Below are 27,930 nucleotides of genomic sequence, written 5' to 3' on the forward strand. Positions count from 1 at the left end.
TAAAGTACTTAGTAGTAAAGCCTCTTTATAAAAATGGAGAAAAGGATAATGTAGAAAATTTTAGACCTATTTCTTTTCCATCATCGTTTGCTAATGTTATTGAAAAGGCTGTGTATGGAAGGTTAATTGATCATTTTATATCCCACAATTTGCTATCAAATGTACAGTTCGGCTTTAGAAGTCGTTTAACAAGTGAAAATTCCATAGTCTCTTTTCTCTGTTAGGTACTGGATGGGTTAAAGAAAAGGTTTCGAACGCTAGGCATGTTTTTTGGTTAACTAAGGCGCTTGATTGTGTCGATCACAAAATATTGCTCCAGAAGTTGGGCCATCACAGAATACTGGGAGTAGCTCGCAATTGGTTTATATCATGCTTTAGCAACTGACAGCAAAAACTCATTATTCACAATGTTGGGAATGGCTGTGATGTGGAGTCAAGTGGGGTGTGCCCCAGGGATCAGCGTTGGGACCACTCCTGTTCTTTATTTATATAAATGATATGCCATCTAGTATTACGTGTAACTCTAAAATATTTCTGCTGACTGATGCCACTAGCTTGGTAGTAAAGGATGTTGTGTGCAACTTTGGCAGAGTTTCAAATAGTGCAGCTCATGACTTAAGTTCATGGCTTGTAGAAAATAAACTAACGCTAAATCACAGCAAGACTCAGGTTTTACAGTTTCTAACACACAATTCAACAAAACCTGACGTTTTAACTTCACAGAATGGGCACAGGATTAGTGAAACTGAACTGTTCAAATTTCTATGTTAAAAAAATGGTTCAAATGGCTCTGGGCCCTATGGGACTTCACATCTAAAGTCATCAGTCCCCTAGAACTTAGAATTACTTAAACCTAACTAACCTAAGGACATCACACACATCCATGCCTGAGGCAGGATTCAAAACTGCGACCGTAGCGGTCGCACGGTTCCAGACTGTAGCGCCTAGCACCGCTCGGCCTCCCCGGCCGGCCCGAATTTCTAGGTGTTCAGATAGATAGAGTAAACTGTTGTGGAAAGCCCACTTTCATGATATTGTTCAAAGGCTTAATGCTGCCATTTTTACTATTCGAACGGTATCTGAAGTGACTGATCGTTCGACACGAAAATTAGTCTACTTTACTTATTTTCTTTCGCTTATGTCGTATGGGATTATATTTTGGGGTAACTCTTCCCATTCTAAAAGGATATTTTTGGCTCAGAAACGGGGACTTCGGACAATATGTGGTGTATCTTCACGCATCGCTTCTCGGCCGCTGTTCACGAGTCTGGGTATTTTGACATTTGTCTCTCAATATATATATTCCTTACTGTAATTTCTTGTTAACAATATTTGATTTTTCCCATGAATAAGCACCTTTCACTCAGTTAATACCTGGCAGAAGTCAAACCTGCATTTGCATCGGACTTCTTTAACTCTTGTGCAGAAAGGTGTGCAGCATACTGCTGCATCCATTTCCAATAAGCTACCGCTCGAATTAAAAAATCTTGTTGTTGTTGTCTTCAGTCCAGAGACTGGTTTGATGCAGCCCTCCATGCTGCTCTATCCTGTGCAAGCTTCTTTATCTCCCAGTACTTACTGCAACCTACATCCTTCTGAATCTGTTTAGTGTATTCATCTCTTGGTCGCCCTCTACGATTTTTACCCTCCACGCTGCCCTCCAATGCTAAATTTGTGATCCCTTGATGCCTCAGAACATGTCCTACCAACCAGTCCCTTTGTCTTGTCAAGTTGTGCCACAAACTCCTCTTCTCCCCAATCCTATTCAATACCTCCTCATTAGTTATGTGATCTACCCATCTAATCTTCAGCATTCTTCTGTAACACCACATTTCGAAAGCTTCTAATCTCTTCTTGTCCAAACTATTTATCGTCCATGTTTCACTTCCGTACATGGCTACACTCCATACAAATACTTTCAGAAACGACTTCCTGACACTTAAATCAATACTCGATGTTAACAAATTTCTCTTCTTCAGAAACGCTTTCTTTGCCATTGCCAGTCTACATTTTATATCCTCTCTACTTCGACCATCATCACTTATTTTGCTCCCCAAATAGCAAAACTCCTTTACTACTTTAAGTGTCTCATTTCCTAATCTAATTCCCGCAGCATCACCCGATTTAATTCGACTACATTCCATTATCCTCGTTTTGCTTTTGTTGATGTTCATCTTATACCCTCCTTTCAAGATACTGTCCATTCCGTTCAATTGTCTTCCAAGTCATTTGCTGTCTCTGACCGAATTACAATGTCATCGGCAAATCTCAAAGTTTTTATTTCTTCTCCATGGATTTTAATACCTACTCCGAATTTTTCTTTTGTTTCCTTTACTGCTTGGTCAATATACAGATTGAATACCATCATGGAGAGGCTACAACCCTGTCTCACTCCATTCCCAACCACTGCTTCCCTTTCATGCCCCTCGACTCTGCCGTCTGGTTTCTGTACAAATTGTAAATAGCCATCCGCTCCCTGTATTTTACCCCTGCCACCTTCAGAATTTGAAAGAGATTATTCTAGTCACCATTGTCAAAAGCTTTCTCTAAGTCTACAAATGCTAGAAACGTAGGTTTGCCTTTCCTTAATCTATTTTCTAAGATAAGTCGTAGGGTCAGTATTGCCTCACGTGTTCCAACATTTCTATGGAATCCAAACTGATCTTCCCCGAGGTCGGCTTCTACCAGTTTTTCCATTCGTCTGTAAAAAATTCGCGTTAGTATTTTGCAGCTGTGACTTATTAAACTGATAGCTCGGTAATTTTCACATCTGTCACACCTGCTTTCTTTGGGATTGGAATTATTACATTCTTCTTGAAGTCTGAGGGTATTTCACCTGTCTCATACATCTTGTTCACCAGATGATAGAGTTTTGTCAGTACTAGCTCTCCCAAGGCCGTCAGTAGTTTCAATGGAATGTTGTCTACTCCCGGGGACTTGTTTCGATTCAGGTCTTTCAGTGCTCTGTCAAACTCTTCACACAGTATCGGATCTCCCATTTCATCTTCATCTACATCCTCTTCCATTTCCATAATATTGTCCTCAAGTACATCGCCCTTGTATAGACCCTCTATGTACTCCTTCCACCTTTCTGCTTTCCTTTCTTTGCTAAGAACTGGGTTTCCATCTGAGCTCTTGATATTCATACAAGTGGCTCTCTTTTCTCCAAGGTCTCTTTAATTTTCCTGTAGGCAGTATCTACCTTACCCCTAGTGAGATAAGCCTCTACATCCTTACATTTGTCCTCTAGCCATCCCTGCTTAGCCATTTTGCACTTCCTGTCGATCTCATTTTTGAGACGTTTGTATTCCTTTTTGCCTGCTTCATTTACTGCGTTTTTATATTTTCTCCTTTCATCAATTAAATTCAATATTTCTTCTGTTACCCAAGGATTTCTACTAGCCCTCGTCTTTTTACCTACTTGATCCTCTGCTGCCTTCACTACTTCATCCGTCAGAGCTACCCATTATTCTTCTACTGTATTTCTTTCTCCTATTCCTGTCAAATGTTCCCTTATGCTCTCCCTGTAACTCTGTACAACCTCTGGTTTAGTCAGTTTATCCAGGTCCCATCTCCTTAAATTCCCACCTTTTTGCAGTTTCTTCAGTTTTAATCTACAGTTCATAACTAATAGATTGTGGTCAGAGTCCACATCTGCCCCTTGTAATGTCTTACAACTTAAAACCTGGTTCCTAAATCTCTGCCTTACCATTATATAATCTATCTGATACCTTCTAGTATCTCCAGGATTCTGCCATGTATACAACCTTCTTTTATGATTCTTGAACCAAGTGTTTGTTATGATTAAGTTATGCTCTGTGCAAAATTCTACCAGCCGGCTTCCTCTTTCATTCCCCCCCCCCCCCCCCCCCAATCCATATTCACCCACTATGTTTCCCTCTCTCCCTTTTCCTACTCTCTAGTTCCAGTCACCCATGACTATTAAATTTTCGTCTCCCTTCACTACCTGAATAATTTTAGCAGTAGTCTATTCACTTTCAAATCGAAACTGAAGAGTTTCCTCATGGGTCACTCCTATTCTGTCGAGGAGTTCCTTGAAAAATTAAGCTGATTCTTATTGTATTGGTGATTAGGTATATTTATGGATAGACTTTTATCGCGTTCATAAACATTTTATTTTTATCTGTTATTACTTTTATGCTGTAATTTCATGTACTGACACGTTCCATGACCTTGGAGATTTGCTCCTCAATTTGGTCCTAAGGAACTTGACGTGTAAATAAAACTAAAACTAAAATAGCCGGCCGCGGTGGCCTCGCGGTTCTAGGCGCGCAGTCCGAAACCGTGCGATTGCTACGGTCGCAGGTCCGAATTCTGCCTCGGGCATGGATGTGTGTGTGATGTCCTTAGGTTAGTTAGGTTTAAGTAGTACTAAGTTCTAGGGGATTGATGACCACAGCAGTTGAGTCCCATAGTGCTCAGAGCCATTTGAACCATTTTTGAAAACTAAAATAAATAAAATACACTGAGTGGACAAAAGTCATGGGATACCTCCTAGCATCGTGTTGGACCTCGTTTGCCCAATGTAGTGTAACGGCTCGACGCGACAGGGACTTAACAAGCCGTTACAAGTCTTCTGCAGAAAACCTATTGATGTAAAGTCCGGCAGTTATGCAAAACACCGTTTTCTCCAAGTTCCCAAACACGTTTCAGCACCTCTGTGCCATCATCAGTGGGTTTCTGTTTTATTTACTCTGTAATTTGAACGTTTTTACTAAATGATGCTGAGAATAAAAAGGGCGTGGCGGAAAAGAAAGTAAATAAAAACGAGGCGCGAAATATCGCGACAAACTAAATTATGTTTAGAGCATAAAGTGATAGGTTATCTCCCAACAAAATTTCTCATCAACCACGTTTGGTTGCATATGAAAAGCTACTTCTAATAAATAATACGCAAGATGTCCTAAGAAACCATGCAGACCGAGTGTAAAGATATCAACAAAAAGAAACGAATGTTGTTTGAACTAAATATTCTCATAATTTTGTAATCATTTAGTAAAAATATTTACATTACAGATTAAATACAATAGAAACCCACTGATGATGGCACAGAGTGGCTGAAACATGTTGGGGAACTTTAAGAAAACGGCGTTTTGCACAACTGGCGGACCTTACAGCCAACAATTTTAAATGCAGACACGATAAACACAAGGAGCTGCAAATCCAAATGATGAATACCTCCTGCAGAAATATTGAGCCATGCTGCCTCTATAACCTTCCATAACTGAGAAAGCGATGCCATAGATGTTCGATGGGTTTCATGTCAGGCGATCTGGGTGGTCAAATCATTAGCTCGAATTGTCCAGAATGTTCTTCAAAACAAAAGCGAACAATTATGGCTCGTGACTTTGCGAAATGGCGGCCATAAAAATTCCATCTTTATTTGAGATCATGATGTGCATAAATGGCTACAGATGGTCTCCAAGTAGCCGTATATAACAATTTCAAATTGACGACCGGTTTAGTTTCACCAGAAGACCCAGTCCATTCCTTGTAAACAGAATCCATACCATTACCGAGCAACTACCATCTAGCAAAGTACCTAGTTGACAACTTGGGTCCAAGGCTTCGTAGGTCACACTCAAACCCTACCACCAACTCTCACTAACTGAAACCGGAACTTATCTGACCACACCAGGGTTTTCCAGTCGGTTAGGGTGTAAGTAGGCTGTTTAGGTTTTCTTATTGGTAACGCCACGTAGCGCTCTGTATGAAAATCACTGGTTGTGCTGTGTTTGTCTCTGATTTTGTTTCATGTGTTGCATTAATTGCAATAATAATGTATTAGTGTCTGGAATCTGTTTATCTATGCCTTTCGGCAATGCATTTGCACCGGCAACATTCACATTTTGACAAGCAGAAAATGTGTCTTGACTTATTTGAGAAAACGGCGAGGACGCAAAAACCTTAATCTACAGTATTTGCAAGATTGTGTCATGTCATTTCGGATTCCTGAGGCGAACTGTTGCCGACCGATCGATCGATAATGCTTCCCTGTTCACTAATTGTTTCACTGCCTACACCATTATTTGCAGCCCGCTCCATTTCCCTATGCACAATTACCAAATTACTACTTTGAACATTAGTTAATTCATTACTCGGCGGTGCTAACACACTGCTTTCGTCTTCACTGTCATTTCTCAGTTTACTTTGGAGCCTAGTATTACGTTTTTCACACGCCATTATTGTCACAATATTTCACACGACAACAGAGAAAAGCACAATTTGAAGAGCAAAGTAAGAAAACACATTTACATAGCATTGAAAATAATATCTCGTTAATTGCAAGCGCAGCTGCGAAATACTTCGTGCAAATCTATATGCATGCCACAACTGTTTTACTGTACGAGAATGAAAAACTACAACTACAAATGAAATTCTCTCTATAATTACGTGCTAGCAATAAACAATAGCTACACTAATTACACAAACTACAAGATAAAATCAGAAGATTCCAGTGAGGTATCCTCGGCTAAGGGTCGACATATGTAACGTCCCCTTAGAAAAATAATCAATGACTGTGCTTAAACTGACACACAATATTTTTTAGCGCAACGCAATTTGGCTTTCAATAATCCCTACAAAAGAATGGCCTTGACTAACATTAACCTATTCCTTTCACAAATCACTTACATCACAAAAATCTTCGTTATTCTGACTACTGCAATACAGCGAGCGTCACTACTGCCAGCTGAATAAAAGATTCAAACTACTGAAGGCACTAACTACTGACAGGCATAGTTAACAAATGAAAGATTTTGATAGAGAACTAACAATGTATTTACCTTAATAGTGTTCAAAAGTCATAATATATATAGCAGTTCATGACATCCAGTCTTACAAATTTCAAACCTCCGCCATTTCTCTCCCCACATCCACCACTGCTGGCGGCTCACATCCAACTGCGCCACGCTACGCGCTGTTAACATCCATCTGCCCAACACTACAATGGAAGACAACATTGCAAACTAGCCACAGACTGCACACAGCACAGCCAGTGATTTTCATACAGAGCGCTACGTGGCGTTACCAATAAGAAATCCTACTTACAAGGGTCCAACCGTTGCAGTCACCAGACCAGGAGGGGCGCTGCAGACGATGTCATGCTGTTAGGAGAGGCACTCGCGTCCGTCGTCTGCTGCCATAGACCATTAACGCCAAATTTCGCCGCACTGTCCTAATAGTGCCGTTATTTCACGCAGTGTTGCTTATGAGTTAGTAGCGACAACTCTACGCAAAACGGCGCAGGTATCGGTCGCTAAGCGAAGCCCTTTGGCCCCTGATGGATCTCGGAATATTCAATTCCCTAAGGACATAGAAGCTTTCGAAATGTGGTGCTACAGAAGAATGCTGAAGATTAGATGGCTAGATCACATAACTAATGAGGAGGTATTGAATGGGATTGGGGAGAAGTTTGTGGCACAACTTGACCAGAAGAAGGGATCGGTTGGTAGGACATGTTCTGAGGCATCAAGGGATCACCAATTTAGTATTGGAGGGCAGCGTGGAGGGTAAAAATCGTAGAGGGAGACCAAGAGATGAATACACTAAGCAGATTCAGAAGGATGTAGGTTGCAGTAGGTACTGGGAGATGAAAAAGCTTGCACAGGATAGAGTAGCATGGAGAGCTGCATCAAACCAGTCTCAGGACTGAAGACCACAACAACAACAACAACAAGGACATCTTAAATGAAACGTTCGCTGCATCTAGCTCCAAGTAGCAATCCGCGTTCAAAATCTGTTAATTCCCGTCGCGTGGTCCTAATCACGTCGGAAACACTTTCACGTGAATCACCTGTGTACAAACGACTGTTCCACCAACGCACTGCCCATTTATAGCTTGCTTACAAGACACAGCCGCCATCTGTAAATGCGTATATCGCTATCAGATGACTTTTGTCAGTTCAGTGTAATGTCATACGATCATTTCTAATGCCAAATACCCGTTTTTCCTGTATGCCCTCTAACATTAGATATGGAACCAATTTTTCGGTAGTCCCATACACTAAACGTGGACAGTCTTAAAACTACAGAAAAGAGACATTAGAATAACAATTAAAGATGGTAACAGAGCTCTCTGTAAAGAACTGTTTCAACATCAGGGATTTCTAACTGTACCTTGTGAGCATATCTATCAGTCAGTTATACACGTCAAGTACAACATGGACAGTTATCTCACAAATAGCACGATTCGTGATCATGGAACAAGAGCCAGACTGAACTCACGTTGACCGAGTGTTAACAAGGAAAAACAGAAAACAGCATTTTTAGAAGTGAGTAAAATTGTACAATAAACTGCCTGAGCCGTGGTGCGATCGACCTAGTTTCATTGGCTATCTTGGTTCGACATCTCACGCAAAATTGAAGCTCAGCCGGCCGCTGTGGTCGAGTGGTTCTAGGCGCTTCAGTCCAGAACCGCGCTGCTGCTACGGTCGCAGGTTCGAATCCTGCCTCAGGCATGGATGTGTGTGATGTCCTTAGGTTAGTTAGGTTTAATTAGTTCTAGGTCTAGGGGACTGATGACCTCAGATGTTAAATTCCATAGTGCTTAGAGCCATTTGAACCATTTGAAGGCGCTGCAGTCTGGAATCGCAATACCGCTACGGTCGCAGGTTCGAATCCTGCCTCGGGCATGGATGTTTGTGATGTCCTTAGGTTAGTTAGGTTTAACTAGTTCTGAGTTCTAGGGGACTAATGACCTCAGCAGTTGAGTCCCATAGTGCTCAGAGCCATTTCAACCATTTTTGAAGCATTTGAAGCTCTGTTTACCACAGGAACTCCGGCGCTGCTAGTTTTAAAAGCCCGAGTACGATGGACTGAGACCATAGAGCGTGGTTATACTTCACCGCGGTGAGAAGAGCTGAAGCAACACCCGTGCGTCCTGCGTGGACTGGCCAACGTATGTGCCAGCGCTGGTTTTGGCCAGGCTGTGCAACGCACGCAGTGGTTCATTGTCTGCACTTGAAGCATGTTAGCTCCGCTTAGTTCCAAGTCTGGATGGCGCTTGTGGCAAATACAATTGCTGTGTGTTTCTGTTAAAGGGACTGATAATGATATAACTTGTGGACCAAATTATTACCGATAGTGTGTGAATTTCAGAAAGCTTTGGATAGATCTCTGGGTGTGGCCACCTTATATGAAAATGGAATTACAGTGCTAGCCATGAAGAATGCACTGAGAGTGTATTTACTGGTAAACCCTACCCTGCTCTAAATACACAGACCGAAAAAATGCACTGACTGATTCCTGACTGTAAATGGGGGAAAAGTCTCCTATGAACATGTGTTCAGAAATGTACGGCGTGCGCACCAGATATTCCTGGAAACAGTACAGAGTTGCGTCGCAGCTACGTCACAACAAATGTTCATAGAGGCGTCCATGTGATTGCAGGTGGTAGGGATAGTAGCAGTTGTCAAGCACGATACACATAATCGTACTTTGACTTAAACAATGTTGTTCGGGCCACTTGTCAGGAGCTTATTCTAGCGTTCGTCTCAATATCCTGTAGAACTCGGTCCTCCGAAACTGGAGTATGCACGGGGTAGCCGCGCGGTCAGAGGGAGCTTTGCCACAGTTCGCGCGCCTCCCCCTGTTGGAAGTTCGAATCATCCCTCGGGCACGGCTGTGTGTGTTGTCCTTATCGTCAGTTAGTTTCAGTTAGATTAAGTAGTGTATAAGCCTAGAGACCGATGACCTCAGCAGTTTCGTCCCATAGGAACTTACCACCACCATCACCACCACTGCCACAACCTGGTGTACGCACAGTCTGCCGCCTCACTGCACGTTCGTCTTTCTGAAAGGGCTCATGATTACCCAAACGCCCAATAAGGTTCAAATGGCTCTGAGCACTATGGGATTTAACATCTGTGGTCATCAGTCCCCTAGAACTTAGAACTACTTAAACCTAACTAACCTAAGGACATCACACACATCCATGCCCGAGGCAGGATTCGAACCTGCGACCGTAGCGGTCACGCGATTCCAGACTGACTGAAGCGCCTAGAACCGCACGGCCACACCGGCCGGCGTTTTTTTTTTTTTTTTTTTACTTTATTGTTATTTTAAAACCTGTACAACCGGCAGGCTGTCAGCAGCACTCTACGCTGCTCTTCAGCCATAGATTACACAATGAGAAAAAACAGTAAGAATACACATAAGTTACAAAACGGTGGGCAATTAAACACATAAAGACAAACACGGAGCAGTTCACACTCGACGATAATCCACAATACAAACTGGTGATACGACGCACAAACACTGAAGATGGCGGTGGCACAGGTGAACGATGGAGTGCGACGGTGAACACTGAACACTAAACACGGCGGCACACACGATACACTGATGGCGATGATCTCTAGCGCGCGGAAGTCCACGTAGCGTGTGCGAGTCCAGGGACCTGCCAAGAGAGGAGGAGGAGTGGTGGGAGAGGGGAGAGCAGAGATGCCATGGGCACAGGAGATAGGGGGAAAGGAGGAGGGGGAGGGGAAGCCCGGGGGAAGAGGGATGGAGGCAGGGGGATGGGGGGAAAAGAAGAGAGCAGGGAAGGAGGGTGCCTAAAGGAAAGGACACAGGAAGTGGGGGGGAGGATCAGAGTTGATAGGAGGGGTAGATGGAGGGGAGGAGGACATCATCAGGGAGGGGGAGCTGGCGGAAGCCACCATGGGAGAGGGTAAGGAGGGTGGAGAGATGGAGACCGGGTGGGATGTGGGAATACAGGCGTGGCAGCGGGCAGGGGTGGGAGAGGATGTGGAAGACAAGCGGGTGAGGAGGATCGAGTTTGCAGGAGGTGTACAGGATCCATATCCTTTCAAGGGAAAGGAGGAGGTGGAAGGGGATGAGATTGTACAGGATCCGCGTGGGGGATGGAAGACAGATGCAATAGGCGAGGCGGAGAGCATGGCGTTCAAGGATCTGGAGGGCTTTATAAAAGGTAGGGGGGCGGAGATCCAGGCCAGATGGGTGTAACAAAGGATAGGGCGGATGAGGGATTTATAGGTGTGGAGGATGGTGGAGGGGTCCAGACCCCACGTACGGCCGGAAAGGAGCTTGAGGAGACGGAGTCGGGAGCATGCCTTGGCTTGGATTGTCCGGAGATGGGGAGTCCAGGAGAGGCGACGGTCGAGGGTGACGCCAAGGTACTTGAGGGTGGGAGTGAGGGCAATAGGACGGCCATAGATGGTGAGACAGAAATGAAGGAGGCTGAAGGAAGGGGTGGTTTTGCCTACAATGATCGCCTGGGTTTTGGATGGATTGACCTTGAGCAACCACTGGTTGCACCAAGCAGTGAACCAGTCAAGATGGGATTGGAGGTGTTGGGAGCGCTGCAGGGTGGGGGCATGGGCAAGGAAGGCGGTGTCATCGGCAAACTGGGGAAGGTGTACAGGGGGTGACGGCGGCGGCATGTTCGTTGTGTACAAAAGGTACAGAATGGGGGAGAGGATGGAGCCTTGGGGCACACCGGTGGAGGGGAAAAAGGTGTAGGAATCCGTGTTATGGATGGTGACGTAGGAAGGACGGCGGGAGAGAAAGAAGCCGATCAGACGGACATAGTTAATGGGAAGGGCGAAGGTTTGGAGCTTGAAGAGGAGACCAGAATGCCATATGCGGTCATAAGCACGTTCGTTGTCCAGGGAGAGGAAGATTGCGGAGGGACAGGAATTAAGCTGGTCGGAAAGGAGATTAGTGAGGTGAAGGAGAAGGTCATTGGAAGAGAAGGACGGCCGAAAGCCACACTGGGTAACGGGAAGGAGGCAATGCTGGCGGAGATGCTGGTGGATGCGTCAGGTGAGGATAGATTCCAGGACCTTGCTGAAGACCGAGGTAAGGCTGATGGGATGGTAGGAGGAGACGACGGATGGTGGTGTGCCAGGTTTAAGGAACATCAGGATATGGGAGGTTTTCCACAGGTCGGGGTAGTAACCGGAGGACAGGACTACATTGTAGAGCCTGGCCAGAGTGGAGAGGAAAGAGACAGGAGCTTCACGAAAGTGATGGTAGGTGACACGATCGTGACCAGGAGCGGTGTTGTGTTTTGTGCCGAGTGTAGCAATGAGATCCTGTGTAGTGATAGGGGCAGTGAGTTCCGTGTGTGCAATGTTGTCCAAGTACTGGAAAGCAGGTGCGAGGGGAGGGACAGAGGTGTCGGTTCGATCGTGGATATCCGGGAAGAGGGAGTAATCGAACTGGGGATCATCGGGGATGGAAAACACATCGGAGAGGTAGGAGGCAAAGTGATTGGCCTTACTAAGGGTGTCAGGGAAGGGGTGATCATCATGGAGAAGAGGATAGTAGGGGGAGGGTTTAGTCACAGTAAGGCGACGGAAGGCTGACCAGATCTTGGACGAGTTTATAGGTGGGGTAGCATTTAAACGGGTGCATGTATGTCGCCAGTCCTGGCATTTCTTAGCCGCGAGCAAATTACGAACGTGTCGCTGGAGTTGCCGGTGGTGTCGTAGTGTGTCTGGGTCATGCGTGTGGAGGAAGGCACGGTAGAGACGGCAGGATTTATGGAGGAGGAGGACAGCTTGTGGGGGTAAGGGAGGACGGTTGGGGTGGATGGCGACAGTAGGGACGTGGGCCTCCACGGCCTCAGACAAGGTCTGCTGGAGAAAGGAGGCAGTATGGGTTACATCGTCAGGGTGGTGGTAGGTGAAGGGGTAGCTATCGACCTGGGTGGAGATGGTATCCTTGTAGGCATTCCAGTTGGCACGGGAATAGTCATGGACATACCTAGGGGGAGGGTCATCACGAGGGTCGGGGCAAGGGGCGACGACCATCTGAAACGGTGAGGAGGACAGGGAGATGGTCGCTACCAATAGGCTCCAGGACATCCACCGTTATGGAGCCAAGGAGGTTGAGGGTGGAAAGGATAACATCAGGAGTGGAGTAGGATTCGGGACGGGTGTGCTGGGGGATGGGGATGAGGTCGCCTTGAAGGGAGGAGAGGAACCGATGCCACCGCCGTAACTGGGCGGCGGAACGACTATGGATGTTAAGGTCGGCGGCGATCACGTAGGAGGAGAAGGTACGGTCGATGTGGGAGAGGAAGTCGAAGGGAATTGGGGCGTTAGGGCGGACATAGATGGTGGTGCAGGTGACGGTAAGGCCGGGGAAGAAGAGATAGATGGTGGTGCAGGTGACGGTAAGGCCGGGGAAGAAGAGACTAAGGATCAGATGTTCGGTGGGGTCGGGAAGGAGAGGTTGGAGGTGAACGGAGATCTGGCGGTGGTGACCAATGGCAGCTCCGCCACGCGCAATGAGGAGGGGATTATCGGAGCGATGAAGGAGGTAGGGTGAAGTGTGGACGGTGTGGTGGGGTTGGAGGAAGATTTCATTGACGAGGAAGGCATCCACGCGGTGGGTGGCAAGGGTGTGCAGGAAGAGGTTCTTGTTGGTAGGAAGGGAGTGGATGTTGTTGAAAAGGATACAGTGCTGTCGCGCCATGGCAGGGAATTAGACAAGGGTGTCAAGACGGGAGAAGGTGAAATGGGCCTGGTTGTTGGAGTGGGTGGCATACATTTTTTGGTGGAAAATGGAACAGGCGGCGAGGGAGACCTGTTGGAGGGAGTGAGGGCGCTGGAAATGTGGACGTTTTGTAGGACAATAATGAGGAACCTGATGATGTCCTCAGCGATGGGGGGGGGGGGACGAAGGGAATTGCCAGGAGGGGTGGGGGCGTCCAGAGGATGGACAGGGATGGTGAGTTCAGGAGTGGTCGGAAGGGGTCGGGCTTTACTCTTTTGGGAGTAGGTGCGATGCGGGAGATTGCAGGTATTGCAGGAGAGAGGGGATTGAAGGTTAGGGCACTGCTGGAGGATGTGCACTTGCCTACAATGCGAGCAGGTGGGGGCCTTGCGGCACTCGGCTGTTGGGTGTGTGTTATAGCACAGACACCTCTGGCAGCGCATGGATTGAGGAGGGGAATGGGAGGGCTCGACATTATAGCGCTGGTTGAAGAGGAGGGCACCCTCCTTCAGGAGATGGTCAATGGAGGGGGCGTCCTCAGAGAAAACCTGCATAGGGCGGGTGGTGCCGGCCGAGTTGAAAATGCGGCGGACTGCCCGCACCTCGAGTGTGGGATGCGCCTTGAGCTCCGCCAACACCTCCACCTCTGTGATCGACGGACTGAGCTGAGTGATCATGGCGGTGAGGGTCGGCGGGCGACACGGGGGTTCGGGTTGGCGGGTAGGAGATGGAGAAGGAGCAGGGGTGAGGGAGGCATTGGGGCCAAAACGGGTGATGGGGAGGCGGGAGAGGATGTCAGTGTGGAGGGTTGGGCTGGCGAAGGAGATGAGAACGGAATCCCGTCTGGGAGTGAGGAGAGAGATGGGGGCAACAGGGAAGTGTTGGCGGAGGAGGAGGAGGGAGAGATTCCGGGCCTCGAGAAGGGAAGGATCGGGACGGGAGAGGAGGTGACTATTCCTGTGCCAACTGGAATGCCTACCAGGATACCCTCTCCACCCAGGTCGATAGCTACCCCTTCACCTACCACCACCCTGACGATGTAACCCATACTGCCTCCTTTCTCCAGCAGACCTTGTCTGAGGCCATGGAGGCCCACGTCCCTACTGTCGCCATCCACCCCAACCGTCCTCCCTTACCCCCACAGGCTGTCCTCCTCCTCCACAAATCCTGCTGTCTCTATCGTGCCTTCCTCCACACGCGTGGAGGAGGAGGAGGAGGCGGAGGGCCAGGCATGGAGACATCAATGGCATCCTGGGGGGGGGGGAGGGAAGGAGGATGGGGTGGGGCCTTTTTGGGAGCAGAGTAGGTGGTGATGCCACTAGGTCGTTTAGTGGCGGCAGAAGGGTGGGTGGTGACATGAGGGACAGGAGCTTTAGGGAGGTGGCGGGAAGGGGCAGGTCCTGGCGTGGACGCAGCAGTCGGCGCCGGAGATGGTTACGGTGAAAGCGATGGGGAGAGTTGGGCATGGGCAGTGGCCCGACGGGCAACCACCCTAGCTGGAGCTGCAGTTACAGGCTGGGGGAGTGGGGGGAAAGGATCAGAGGGAGAGGAGCAGGAGGAAGAATCTGGAGAGGGGGCGACAAAGAGCGAGGGCGAAGGGAGAGTGAGAAGAGGAGGGATGGGAAGAAGGGGGGTGTGACTGGGCACACCATGTGATGGTGGTGGTGGCGGCAGAGGGGCAAGTATAAACTATGGCTGTGGTTGTAGTGATAGTAGGGGTGGGGGCTGACATGACGACAGGGAGAAACAAAAATGCACAGGACGAAAGGAAAGGAAAAAAACTGAGGACAGAGGAAGACGAAGACGAAGACGAAGACGAAGACAAATGAAGACCAGAGTCCCACGCTGCTGGCGCTGGCGCTGTCACTGACGCTGACAACAGCTGGCAGGAACGTCGCACCTGCTGCTGCTGCCGCGGACGGGGCCGGGGCCGCCGCTGCTGCTGCTGCTGCTGCTGCTGCTGGAGGGCTGGCTGGCTTGCTGGACTGCTGCTGCTGGAGGGCTGGCTGGCTGGCTGGCTGGCTGGCTGGCTGCTGCCGGCCGGGACCGCTGCTGCTGCTGCTGCTGCTGCTGCACGGCTGGACTGCTGCTGCTCGGCGGGCGGGCTGGCTGGCTGGCTGGCACCTGAAAACCTAGCGCTTCGATTAGTGCTGGAACAGCACAATCGAAGGGCGGTATCCTTGCAGAGTACCGCCGGCGCAATAAGGCCTTTAAATGTTATGTTATATGGTTAGCGTGTGTGGGTGTACTTGTTTTTGTATAGCCATGCTGCCTCTCGACCCGTTCCCACATACTTGGCCATGCGCAAACATCATCTCGTTGTTGCCGACAAATAATATCGGACCATTTTGCTGCCTACAGTATGCTGTGTTGATCACACAGCCCGCAACACACAAGCAATGTGCAGTCCTACAGCGTCCACTGCACACCGGCCAGCGCAGCGCCGCCAAACGGCATTTAGAAGGCGCTGACCTGTGCAGTAATGGGAAGACCAGACAGCGCCACGCATCCAGGAAGACTTCAGAGCCCCTGGTCAACAGTGACTTGCCCAGCCGCTCATCGCTAGTCAGGGACACTTCGATCGCAGACTTCAAGAGCATCAGTACTGAGAAATAGATTGACAATTATTAGCCTTCATTCGAGGAGGAATAGAGAGTAAATGTGAACTGCATGTACGAAGCATATGAAGTATATCAAGCCGCCTCACAGCGAAAAGTTAAGATCATTTCTTTCTATAAATAGTGTCTCCTATTAATTTGAAAGTGTTACATACAGATCTTTTTGGATTCCTGCCACTGACCATCGCAATTTCCCTCCTAACTTGTTTATGTCGGTGCTGGTTCCCGCAGTAGCGGGCACAACAAGGAACACACAGCACGTACTCAGAGGAACTGTCATTCTTCAGCACCGTATACCATGGCAACGATACTTGTTTATAGGAGCTTTTTCCTTCCATTTCCAGCCATGATCCGTCCCTGCAGTTTGTCGGTTTTCCTAATGTTCACCCTGTGTACGTGTTAAAGTAAAACTGAGTGAAGCTCAGCATTATGGTTACCAGACATAGATTTAGTTTCAGTGTTCGAGTAGTAACGTAACGGAAAGACCTCCCTTATATTTAGTGAATGCTTTGCTCCAAGTGCTATATATCTTCAAATCTGTATGTTGTTTTTGTTAACCATCTCGTCTAGCTCGTTTTCTTGCTAAGCAACAAATATTCTTGGTATCTTAAGTTCTTTGCTTTAAATCTGCTATTTATGTCAAGCCCTAGAGGTTTCAACGTTAAGAAAATTTTATTCATATTACTTGCTTATTGTGAGTCCTAAACAATTGTGTTGCCAGAGCTATTACTGTCTGCTGAGGTTGTATTAGTAAAATTAATGGAAGGCTAAACTGGAAGCTACAGAGATGGCATGCATAAGTGATACAAGTCTAGTGCCCAATCTTCTCACTGTGAAAGGAATTGGCCTGGTTGCGACTTCATTGCCTATTTTTCGAATAATTTAAATTTGTTGATAAATTTTGAATATTTAAAAAACTGAAATTTACTCTAAGGTTTTACCTAAAGGGTCTTTAATATTTATAAAGCTTTATAAAATTGAAAATTTCGAATATTTGTTTTTTTATTTGTTGAAAAGTATACTAAAAGATTTTTAACATTTGTTTCACTGCAAAGTCTACTTAAACTCAAATTTGAACTGGCTTGGCAATGAAAGTAAACAAACGTATTGTTTAAAGGAAAAGAGATTTTAGCAAGTTGTAATTTTGAAATTATCGGTATGTGGTACTTAGTAGAAGAAGTGTTTAAAATAGTAATTAATCGTTTCTTGTTCCAGCTCATCACCTACTCCACAAGCTTCGAACAGCAACTTTCGTCCAAAATAATTAATATTTCTCTGCCTAACACTTAGTTTCACCTTACGTTTTTAAAATTATGGGACCACTGCCCAACGGCATTAAACAGACAACTAAAATACAGCCGTGTAAGAAAGAAGTTAAATAATTCATATTACAGAGTCAGCGAGTAATCTGATAACACAAAGTAAGGAATGGTGAAATTAAATTAAATGAAACTTCCATTCTACAGAAAACGCCAGTCGTTTCATGGCTCTTAGTGTGAAGTCCTATGCCCAGGATGAAGCTTGTTTCCAGATTCTCGAGTTCAACATCTCATTCATTTTGGTATGCTGTTGACTCAGATTTTTCAGATGGACCGAGTCGACAGTACGAAGAACTTAACAGAGTAGCAGTGATGTTAGTGCAGTGCATGTGTGTGTGATTGCGTGAATTTAACGTCCAAAAGGTAACTGGATAACGCTAATTTTACAGGCCCTTGCTACATCCTAAAGTACACAAGAATATTTAATTTGAAGACAATGTGTCTAACAGAAACAATGCTTCATTTAAACATCTTAATGACTTCACTAAACATATAGATCATACGCATAGATCATGAAAAAATGTGGAACAGATTACAAACAAAAATTCTAAAAATTGTAATTGTTGCCTCAACTGGTCAGCAGTGATGCTCGACTGGACGAGAAACTATGGCCTGTTGACGATAACGTCGATCAGATAATCAAACGCTCTGTTGAAGGTAGCAATAACCTTCTTTGATGTAACTAAATCATGCTATTATATGGAATGGGCCGTATGTCTGCATATTTTGTAACATTAACAACTTAATGCAGAAACTGAGCGCTTGTTCTTTAAATATCTATCAACCGTGGCGAAAGATGTCCTTCAGAATCAATAAACAACAGATGTGAATAAGATTAGGCTGCTATGAAGTAAAAGGGGGCTGTGAAGCAGGGTCCCTAGAAGAGCGTAGCGTTCCAAAGGACTGGAAAAGGGCACAGGTCATCCCCGTTTTCAAGAAGGGACGTCGAACAGATGTGGAGATCTATAGACCAATATTTCTAACGTCGAGCAGTTGTAGAATTTTGGAACACATATTATGTTCGAGTGCAATGACTTTTCTGGAAACCAGAAATCTACTCTGTAGGAATCAGCATGGGTTTCGAAAAAGACGATCGTGTGAAACCCAGCTCGCGCTATTCGTCCACGAGACTCAGACGGCCATAGACACGGGTTCCCAGGTATATGCCGTGTTTCTTGACTTCAGCAAGGCGTTCGATACAGTTCCCCATAGTCGTTCAATGAACAAAGTAAGAGCATATGGACTATCAGACCAATTGTGTGATTGGAATGAAGATTTCCTAGATAACAGAACGCAGCACGTCATTCTCAATGGAGAGAAGTCTTCCGAAGTAAGAGTGATTTCAGGTGTGCCGCAGGGGAGTGTCGTAGGACCGTTGCTATTCACAATATACATAAATGACCTTGTGATTGACATCGGAAGTTCACTGGGGCTTTTTACGCATGATGCTGTGGTATGTCGAGAGGTTGTAACAATGGAAAATTGTACTGAAATGCCGGAGGATCTGCAGCGAATTGACGCATGGTGCAGGGAATGGCAATTGAACCTCAATGTAGACAAGTGTAATGTGCTGCGAATACATAGAAAGAAAGATCCCTTACCATTTAGCTACAATATAGCAGGTCAACTACTGGAAGCAGTTAATTCCATCAATTATCTGGGGGTACGCATTAGGAGTGATTTAAAATGGAATGATCATGTAAAGTTGATCGTCGGTAAAGCAGATGCCAGACTGAGGTTCATTGGAAGAATCCTAAGGAAATGCAATCCGAAAACAAAGGAAGTAGGTTACAGTACGCTAGTTCGCCCACTGCTTGAATACTGCTCAGCAGTGTGGGATCCGTACCAGATAGGGTTGATAGAAGAGAGAGAGAAGATCCAACGGAGAGCAGCGCGCTACGTTACAGGATCATTTAGTAATCGCGAAAGCGTTACGGAGATGATAGATAAACTACAGTGGAAGACTCTGCAGGAGAGACGCACAGTAGCTTGGTACGGGCTTTTGTTGAAGTTTCGAGAACATACCTTCACTGAGGAGTCAAGCAGTATATTGCTCCCTCCTACGTATATCTCGCGAACAGACCATGAGGATAAAATCAGAGAGATTAGAGCCCACACAGAGGCATACCGACAATCCTTTTTTCCACGATCAATACGAGACTGGAATAGAAGGGAGAACCGATAGAGGTACACAAGGTACCCTCCGCCTCACACCGTCAGGTGGCTTGCGGAGTATGGATGTAGATGTAGATCCATTAGAGTAAATTTGAGCATAAGTGCAATAAAACAACTTCGATGGAACTGTTACAAAAGCGAATTTTAGTGAAAGGATGATGAAATAATCAACTAAACTGACGTTTCAGCAACACATGTTTGGGCCCGTCACATTATAGTGTTTGATGGACATACAGAATACTGCTGTCTTTACAATAAGAATAATCTCCATTGGAACACAAGTAGTTCACGTTTGTTGATTTCGTTCATTAATGGTATCATACTCTAGACATTTTTAGGTGATAAAAGAAGAGCGAAAACGAAATGCGATGTTATTTCGGGAAGTGTTTCCAAGCCGTTGTTCCAGTTCCTAACTGTGCCTTCTCTGGATACGCATATGATTTCCGTATGTTCTGCTCGTGGGAGATGTGGTTCAGAAAATAGACTCATTCAGCTATACTTGCTACATTTGCATAGCGAAAAATCGGCAGAAAGAGATTAGCTCTTGGATGACACATCTTTAACCGATGTACAGAAACGAGCACATCATTCTACCACTTTCATTCTCAATGAGCTTCGGGGAGAATTTTAAAACAATTAGAAAATGATAAACTTCAGATGCTCAAATCTAAATGGAAAACCTTTCGTGTAGTACACGACTCGTGTGGTTTACACTAATACTTCACAGTAGTTCAAAGCATTTCAGTTAAGTGTCTAATTAATTCACGTATTCTGGCGTATAACTCTATTTTCAAACTTTTTAAAATTGGAAACTTGTTTTGTCAAATTTCATGTTTTAGTACAGGTAGGACAACCAGTTGTGGGATGTGTTTTAATTGCACCAAGGTTTACCTCCTTCAAAAAATGTTCAAATGTATGTGAATTCCTAAGGGACCAAACTGCTGAGGTCATCAGTCCCTAGACTTACACACTACAAACTAACTTATGCTAAAGGCAGCATACACACCCATGCCCGAGGGAGGATTTTGAACCTCCGGTGGGAGCGGCCGTGCAGTCCGTGACATGGCGCCTCAAACTGCGCCACCACTCCGCGCGGTCACCTCCTGCAGGTATCGTCCCATTTTAAGATGTATTCATATTCCTTATTAGTTATTTTGTCGGCTTCATTTTTTTCGGTTGACCTAAAAGTTGTATTATTACATTAACGTAATTCAAACTACTTCTTTACGATGTACATGAGCTCTTATACTCTGTGAAAATAGTATCTGCGACGTTTTAAAAATAATTTTAAATCTATTTAGTTGAAATGTAGTACGCTATTGTTAACTTCCTGAGATTAATTACGTCACCAATAACAGATGAGAAACCAGCAAACGCTTTACTTCTCTTAAATGATCGGAAACTACAGCTGTTGGGGAACTGTTTGAAATTAAAGATTTTCTAACGCGTTCATGACGCTTTTCGCAGTGGTTAGGCATAATGGGATTATCTGAAAGGAAAAAGGGGACTACTTAAATAACTATCCTAAAAATATTATAAAGTATGGTTCTCAGCTGCGCCAAAAATTTCATTCAGACCGTAATAAGCACTCGCGTAAAACTGTCATGAAGTTCATTACCACGGTTATCAAAAATCTACGTCAGCCACATAAACATAAAACTATCTAAATGAAAATCCGGTCATCAGAATAACTAAATGGATCACTGAAAACCTAGACGGAAAATTTCGGGAATCAGCCTACGACGACAGGGGAAACGAGGAATGACAAACCAATAAAGGCACCCTAGTAAGAATTACAAATACCATTGAAGCAAGTAGAGCACAGCCTAGCGTCAGTGTCACAACATTCTGCCCCTCATACAGATATGTAATCTTTTAATGTTTTTAAAATTTGTAGACTATCTAGTGCAATTTTAAAGTTAGTTTATTTATTTAATTGTTCATGGACGCTGTTTTTGTATACTTTACCCATGCCATACTTATTGCCTAACTTCTAATACTATTATCATTTACCAAAGTACTGTTTACCTGGTATGTACGGTAAGCATTATTGTATTGCACGTAATATGGATGGTCTGTATTATCTGTTCAATTATTCTAACTTTAATTACTTTTAACTTCACTTTTAATTGCTTTAACTATAAGTTAATCAGTACCATATTAACCCTCACCGTAACTGACAATAGTAGCGCCATCTGCAGTGCTTTATTTGTATTAGCACAGCTATAAGCGGCCATACGACATTTAGTAATTCCAGTGCCGCTCCCCGTTAGACCATCCAGCTGTTTGACGCCCAGGCCAACACGACATTGTGCTCTACTTGCTGTTCAAAGGTATTTGTAACTCTTCCTTAGTTTCTTTTATTATTTTCCGTTGTGGCTGTGGATTGATTTCTGAAATTTTCTGTCTAGGTTCCCAGTGTTCCTTTTAGTTATTCCGCTGACCTGATTTTCATCCAGACTGTGTTACGTCTATGTGGTGCCGCACAGTTTTGGCAGCCGGCGTGATGAACTTCTTTTGACAGCTCTGTGCGGGTGTTTTTGACGGTTTAAACCAATTTTTTGGAGCAGCTTAGTACCGTGCCTTATAATGATTAGAGGATAGTTATTTAATTAGTTTCCTTTTTCCTTTCAGATAATCTGATGACGCCTAACCAAGGCGAAATACAAAATAAGTTGGCAACCGAGACTGATTTATTTTCAAAAGAACCATGAAAATCAGACGTTGTAACAGCCAACTTGTTATGTAATTTGTGAAGTGGCTGTTGTATTAATAAACTGGGACGATGAAGACAAAGGAGAATAAAATTAAAATTTATAAAATTTAGAAAGGAACTGTTGTATATTCACACACTATATGTAGATGCTGATGCAGATGTTCTAGCAGGTACCAACTTCGTCTACATGTGTTCGACACTATACCACAACGTCAACAAACTACCAAGATGTGATCATACGAAGTATGTTCATGATCATGTAATTGACTTGTAGAACGTTTTGCTAAACATCTTCTTCGTCGTCGATTTTTAGATTGGTTACCATAGTCCACCCCAGTGTATTACACGCTAAGAACTTCATTTCTGCATTTTTACTGATCCCCGCATTGGTTATGACTTGTTTCAAAAATACCAGTCGAGGTCACCATCACACGCTCTTTCGTTATTGTACTCCTAATAGATTGTGTTATCTCGGAAAGGCAAACATCCACATAAACGAAACTATCGGTCCTGCCTCAGTATAGAAAATATGACAGGAACTCAGATGTGCTCAATATCCATTGACAGTTTATTGCTCATGTCAGTACATCTTTCTCTGACGATGCTGATGTCAACCAGAATGTTTTGTCTTTGTGTAATAGTATGGAATTAAAAGACTAGTTCAAATGAGTTCCCACTTGGTATTATGAACAGCAACTCTCTTTACAAGTGAAAAATGCCAAATAATGCCCATCACAAAGAGAAGGAACTCAGTCTCATTTGATTACAAGATTGGTGATGTAGTCCTGAAGGGCATGAAATAGGTTTATTATTTAGTCATTTTACGGCGTCCTTAGGTATGATATGCCAACGGCCTTCCCGCAGTAGTAACACCGGTTCCCGTCACATCAGCGAAGTTAAGCGCTGTCGGGCTGGGCTAGCACTTGGATGAGTGACCATCCGGTCTGCTGAGCGCTGTTGGCAAGCGGGGTGCACTCAGCCCTTGTGAGGCTAACTGAGGAGCTACTTGATCGGGAAGTAGCGGCTCCGGTCTCGGAAACTGACATACGGTCGGGAGAGCGGTGTGCGGACCACATGCCCCTCAATATCGGCATCCAGCGACGTCTGTGGGCTGAGGATGACACGGTGGCCGGGCTGTGTCGTTGGGGCTTCATGGCCTATTCTGGAGCAGTACAGCTTTATTTTCAGGTATGATATGAAATAGTGAAGATGAAAAGAAAAGCAGCTCGGCTTCGTTTATTAAACGTGGTACCTTCATGTGGGCTCACAATCATGTCCTGTGGCAGACGCTGCAGGAAGGGTTGAACGTCAAGTTATGCTTTACTGTTAAAATTGCATGAGCGTATATTCCTATAGGGTCAATCGGTATAGGGATCGTCCTACACACGTCTCGCGAAAATACAATGAACGCAATCTAAGTGAGATGTTACCAAAACTCGTTCTTCCCGTACACTGTTCACAACTGCAACAAGATAGGGAACAAGTGACAGTTGTACTTCATGTACGCTCGGCCACACGCTGTAAGTTGGCTTGTGGAAAACAGATGTAGATGTCCTTAAGCGCGGTGAATTACTGGTACATTCAAAGATCAGCCAGTTCAAATGGCTCTGAGCACTATGGGACTTAACATCTGAGGTCATCACTCTCCTAGAACGTAGAACTACTTAAACCTAACTAGCCTAAGGACATCACACACATCCATGGCCCGAGGCAGGATTCAAACCTGCGACGGTAGCGGTCGCACGGTTCCAGACTGAAGCGCCTAGAACCGTTCGGCCACACAGTTTCAAATGCGTGGCATCTCAAAGTGGCCGGTAATTATTTTTTATTTATCCATTTTTATTAAATCACTAAAATCAATGAATCGGGATAAATTCTGAAATAATTTCTACTTGTTAAAGGTCGTTAATATGAGAATTTAATGAAACTCTGATTTTAAAGGCTAATTTGACTCACAGTTAAATTTATTACACATTGTTCATGCCAGGAATCGTTAATGCATGCCGAGGAGTAATTAGATGAGAGCACTGAGTGCTGTATGTCCGACACTCTCGTCGGCATGGTAACGTGCTCGTACAGTACTATGCCTCGTCCCAACCACCAGCGAACTCCAAAGTTTTAGATTTTACGTTCAAGAAAACGTTCACACAGGGTAATAGTACAAACAGTAGTAACCATTCCTGGCCGCAGATCTCTCGCCCAGCACAAAGTCCCAAGCGACTGGGAAAAAGCGCAGATGACTGCAGTATAGTAGGCCTATACCGTTAATATCAGGAATCCGATAAAGCATCAAATCTCCGACCTCGCTACGACCTGTTCTTGAGTACTGCTGGACTGATTGGGATTCGTACCAAGTCGGAATGAGGGAAGACATCGAACCAATTGAGAGGCGGGCTGTTAGATACCGGTATGTTCGAACAACATGTAAGTGTTACGGAGATGCTTCGAGAACAAAAATGGGAATCCCTGGATGGAAGGCTACGTTCTTTTCGTGAAACACTATCGAGAAAATTTAGAGAACGGCCATCTAAAGCTGACTGCCGAATGATTCTACTGCCGCCAACATACACTGCGTGCAAGTACCATGAAACTAAGATACGAGAAATTGGGGCTCGTATAGATAGTTGTATTTCCCTCGCCCTGTTGAGAGTGGGACAGGAAAGGAAATGACTTGTAGTGGTACAGTATACACTCCCCCAAGCACCGTACGGAGGCTTGCGGAGTATCTATGTGGACGTAGATGCAGATCCTACCATATCCCGGTCTACATTACATTTGCATCTACATGACCACAGTCTGCAACCCACGATAAAACACATGACAGGGGTTACACTTCCTTTGTAACGATTCTTAGTGTCTATTACCTTTCAATTTGCGTATGGAAGGCTTCCAGAATGACGCCTTGAATGCGTCTGTGATCTGATAACGTCGTCGTCGCCTATAAAAATGCGTTACTGAGGAGGCTGTAGAAGTACTCCTTCACTCGTGACTTAATATGTTTTTTGAAATTTACTACGTACTTTATGCGATCAAAAGTATCCCGTCACCAATTACTGGTCTTTAATACACGGTGTGTTTGTCCAACCTTCACTTTTATGACGGCTTGAGCTCTGCTGGAGACATTTTCAACGAATTGTTCGAATGTCTGATGCGGAATGAAAGCTCATTCTTTCTCAAGAGAGGTAACGGGACACGGAATTGACGTTCAGCGCTTGGGTCTGGAGGGAAGTCGGCACTCTTAACGGGTGTTCTCTTAGGTTCGGGTCGGTACTTTGGGCAGGACAATTTACTGTCGGAACCTTACTCTTCGCAAACCATTATCTCGCAAATCCTGAGTTATAACAGGGTACATTGTCGTGTTCATGCATTCGTCGTCTCCGAACTATTCCTCTACCGTACGCAGTAGGCTAACCACGAAAAACATTCCTACAATGTAATAACCATCTACCATTCATAACTGTTGGCACTACACATCATCCAGGCATTCCCTAAGTCTAAAACCTTTGTTTTATTTTGGTGATATGGCATACGCCGTAATTTTTTGCAAAACACTGTTTTGAAAGTATATATATTAACATACAACTATACGTTTTTATATTTTATATATTTTACAATATGTTTTTATGTATTTTACTAATGTCAAGAAGTCTACTTCTTTTCTATTTGCTTACATTACGAATATCAATTGGAGCAATTGGCAGCTCTGGAACAATCTACAACTTCATTCTGTAATATATCGTTTGTTATACTTGCAAAAAGAAAGTTAGTCTTTGCCTCGGCCTTGTGTAGGTTATTCTTTGTTAAGCCGCGGAGTTGTAAGTTAGTCTATTTGCTGTTAACAGAATCTGTACCAAGAAGGACTTCTTACGATGGAAATTGTAATCTTTATTAGGAATGAATTCGGAATATTTTACGATTTTTTGTGAAGACAGTGATTAGTATGAAATCTGTCTACGCTCGAAAGGAGACTGTCTTTAGCCGTGTGCAGAAAATTGATGCACAAGTTCCATTGTTTTGCGGTACCCGGATAAGAAACAAAATAAAATCTGATAAAAATGTGAATAAATGTCTTTACTAGTGTTCGACAAATCTGAAACTTTACATCAGTTTCTGCACAAGATCAAATTTGGAGCCACAAATACATTCACCACATAAGATGAGTTCCCCGTTTGTGTCATCATATTGTCCGTAGTTTCCTTACAATTCCTAAGGGTATTTAAGTTCCGTTTTTACAACAAAAAGAAAAATGCATGTTTTTCTCGACAGACTCTGCACAAACTTGCTAGCAGATGACATTACCTGATGTAGACGAAAAACCAAGTGCAATGTATTGTAAGCAAAAATCAAGAATTTGTTAAAGAACTGTTTTCCGATCTCTTAAAAAATCAAATTGTAAATATGTTTAATTACAGCCCACTGATGATGCTTTAATTCAATAAAGCGAAACCCATCTGACGAGAAAAACTATTTTCTTGTACACTGAATCGTGAATCGCCAAAGAAACTGGTATAGGCATGCGTATTCAATTACAGAGGCATGTAAAGAGGTAGAATGCGGCATTGCGGTCGGCAACGCCTGTATGAGACAACAAGCGCCTGGCGCAGTTGTTGATCGGTTACTGGTGCTACAATGGCAGGTTATCAAGGTTTAAGTGAGTATGAACGTGGTGTTATAATCGGCGCACGAACGATAGGGCACAGCATCTCCGAGGTAGAGAGGAAGTGGGGATTTTCTCGCACGACCATTTCACGAGTGTACCGTGAATATCAGGAATCTTTTAAAATATCAAATCTCTGACATCGGTGCGGCAGGAAAAAGATCCTTCCAGAACGGGACTAAGGTGACACAAGTGCAACACTTACGCAAATTACTGTAGATTTTAATGTTGGGCCATCAACATATGTCAGCATGCGAACCATTCAACGAAACATCATCGACATGTGCTTTCGGAGCCGAAGGCCCACTCGTGTACCCTCGATGACTGCATGACTCAAAGCTTTACGCCTCGCCTGGGCCCTTCAACACCGACATTGGACTGTTGATGACTGGAAACATGTTGCCTGGTCGGACGAATCTCGTGTCGAATTGTATCGAGCGGATGGACGAGTACGGGTATTCAGACAGCTTCATGAATCCATGGACCTAGCATGTCAGCAGGGGACTGTTCAAGCTGGTGGAGGCTCTATAGTGAGGCATGTGCAGTTGGAATGGTACGGGAGCCCTGAAACGTGTAGACACGACTCTGGCAGGTGATACGTATGTAAGCGTCCTGTCTGATCACCTGCATCCATTCAAATCCGTTGTGCATTCCTACGGACTTTGGCAATTCCATCAGGACAATGCGACGCCCCATACGTCCAGAATTGCTACAGAGCTGCTGCAGAAACACTCTTCTGAGGTTAAAGTCTTCTGTTGGCCGCCACACTCTTGACACATGAACATTATTGAGCATATCTGGGATGCCTTGCAACGTGCTGTTCAGAAGAGATCTTCATCCCCTCCTACTCGCACGGATTTATGGACAGCCCTACAGGATTCATGGTGTCAGTTCCCTCCAGCACTACTTCAGACATTAATCGAGTCCATGCCACTTTGCGTTGCGGCATTTCTGCGTGCT

Source organism: Schistocerca piceifrons, chromosome 2, assembly GCF_021461385.2.
Source record: "Schistocerca piceifrons isolate TAMUIC-IGC-003096 chromosome 2, iqSchPice1.1, whole genome shotgun sequence".
NCBI classification, from domain to species: domain Eukaryota; kingdom Metazoa; phylum Arthropoda; class Insecta; order Orthoptera; family Acrididae; genus Schistocerca; species Schistocerca piceifrons.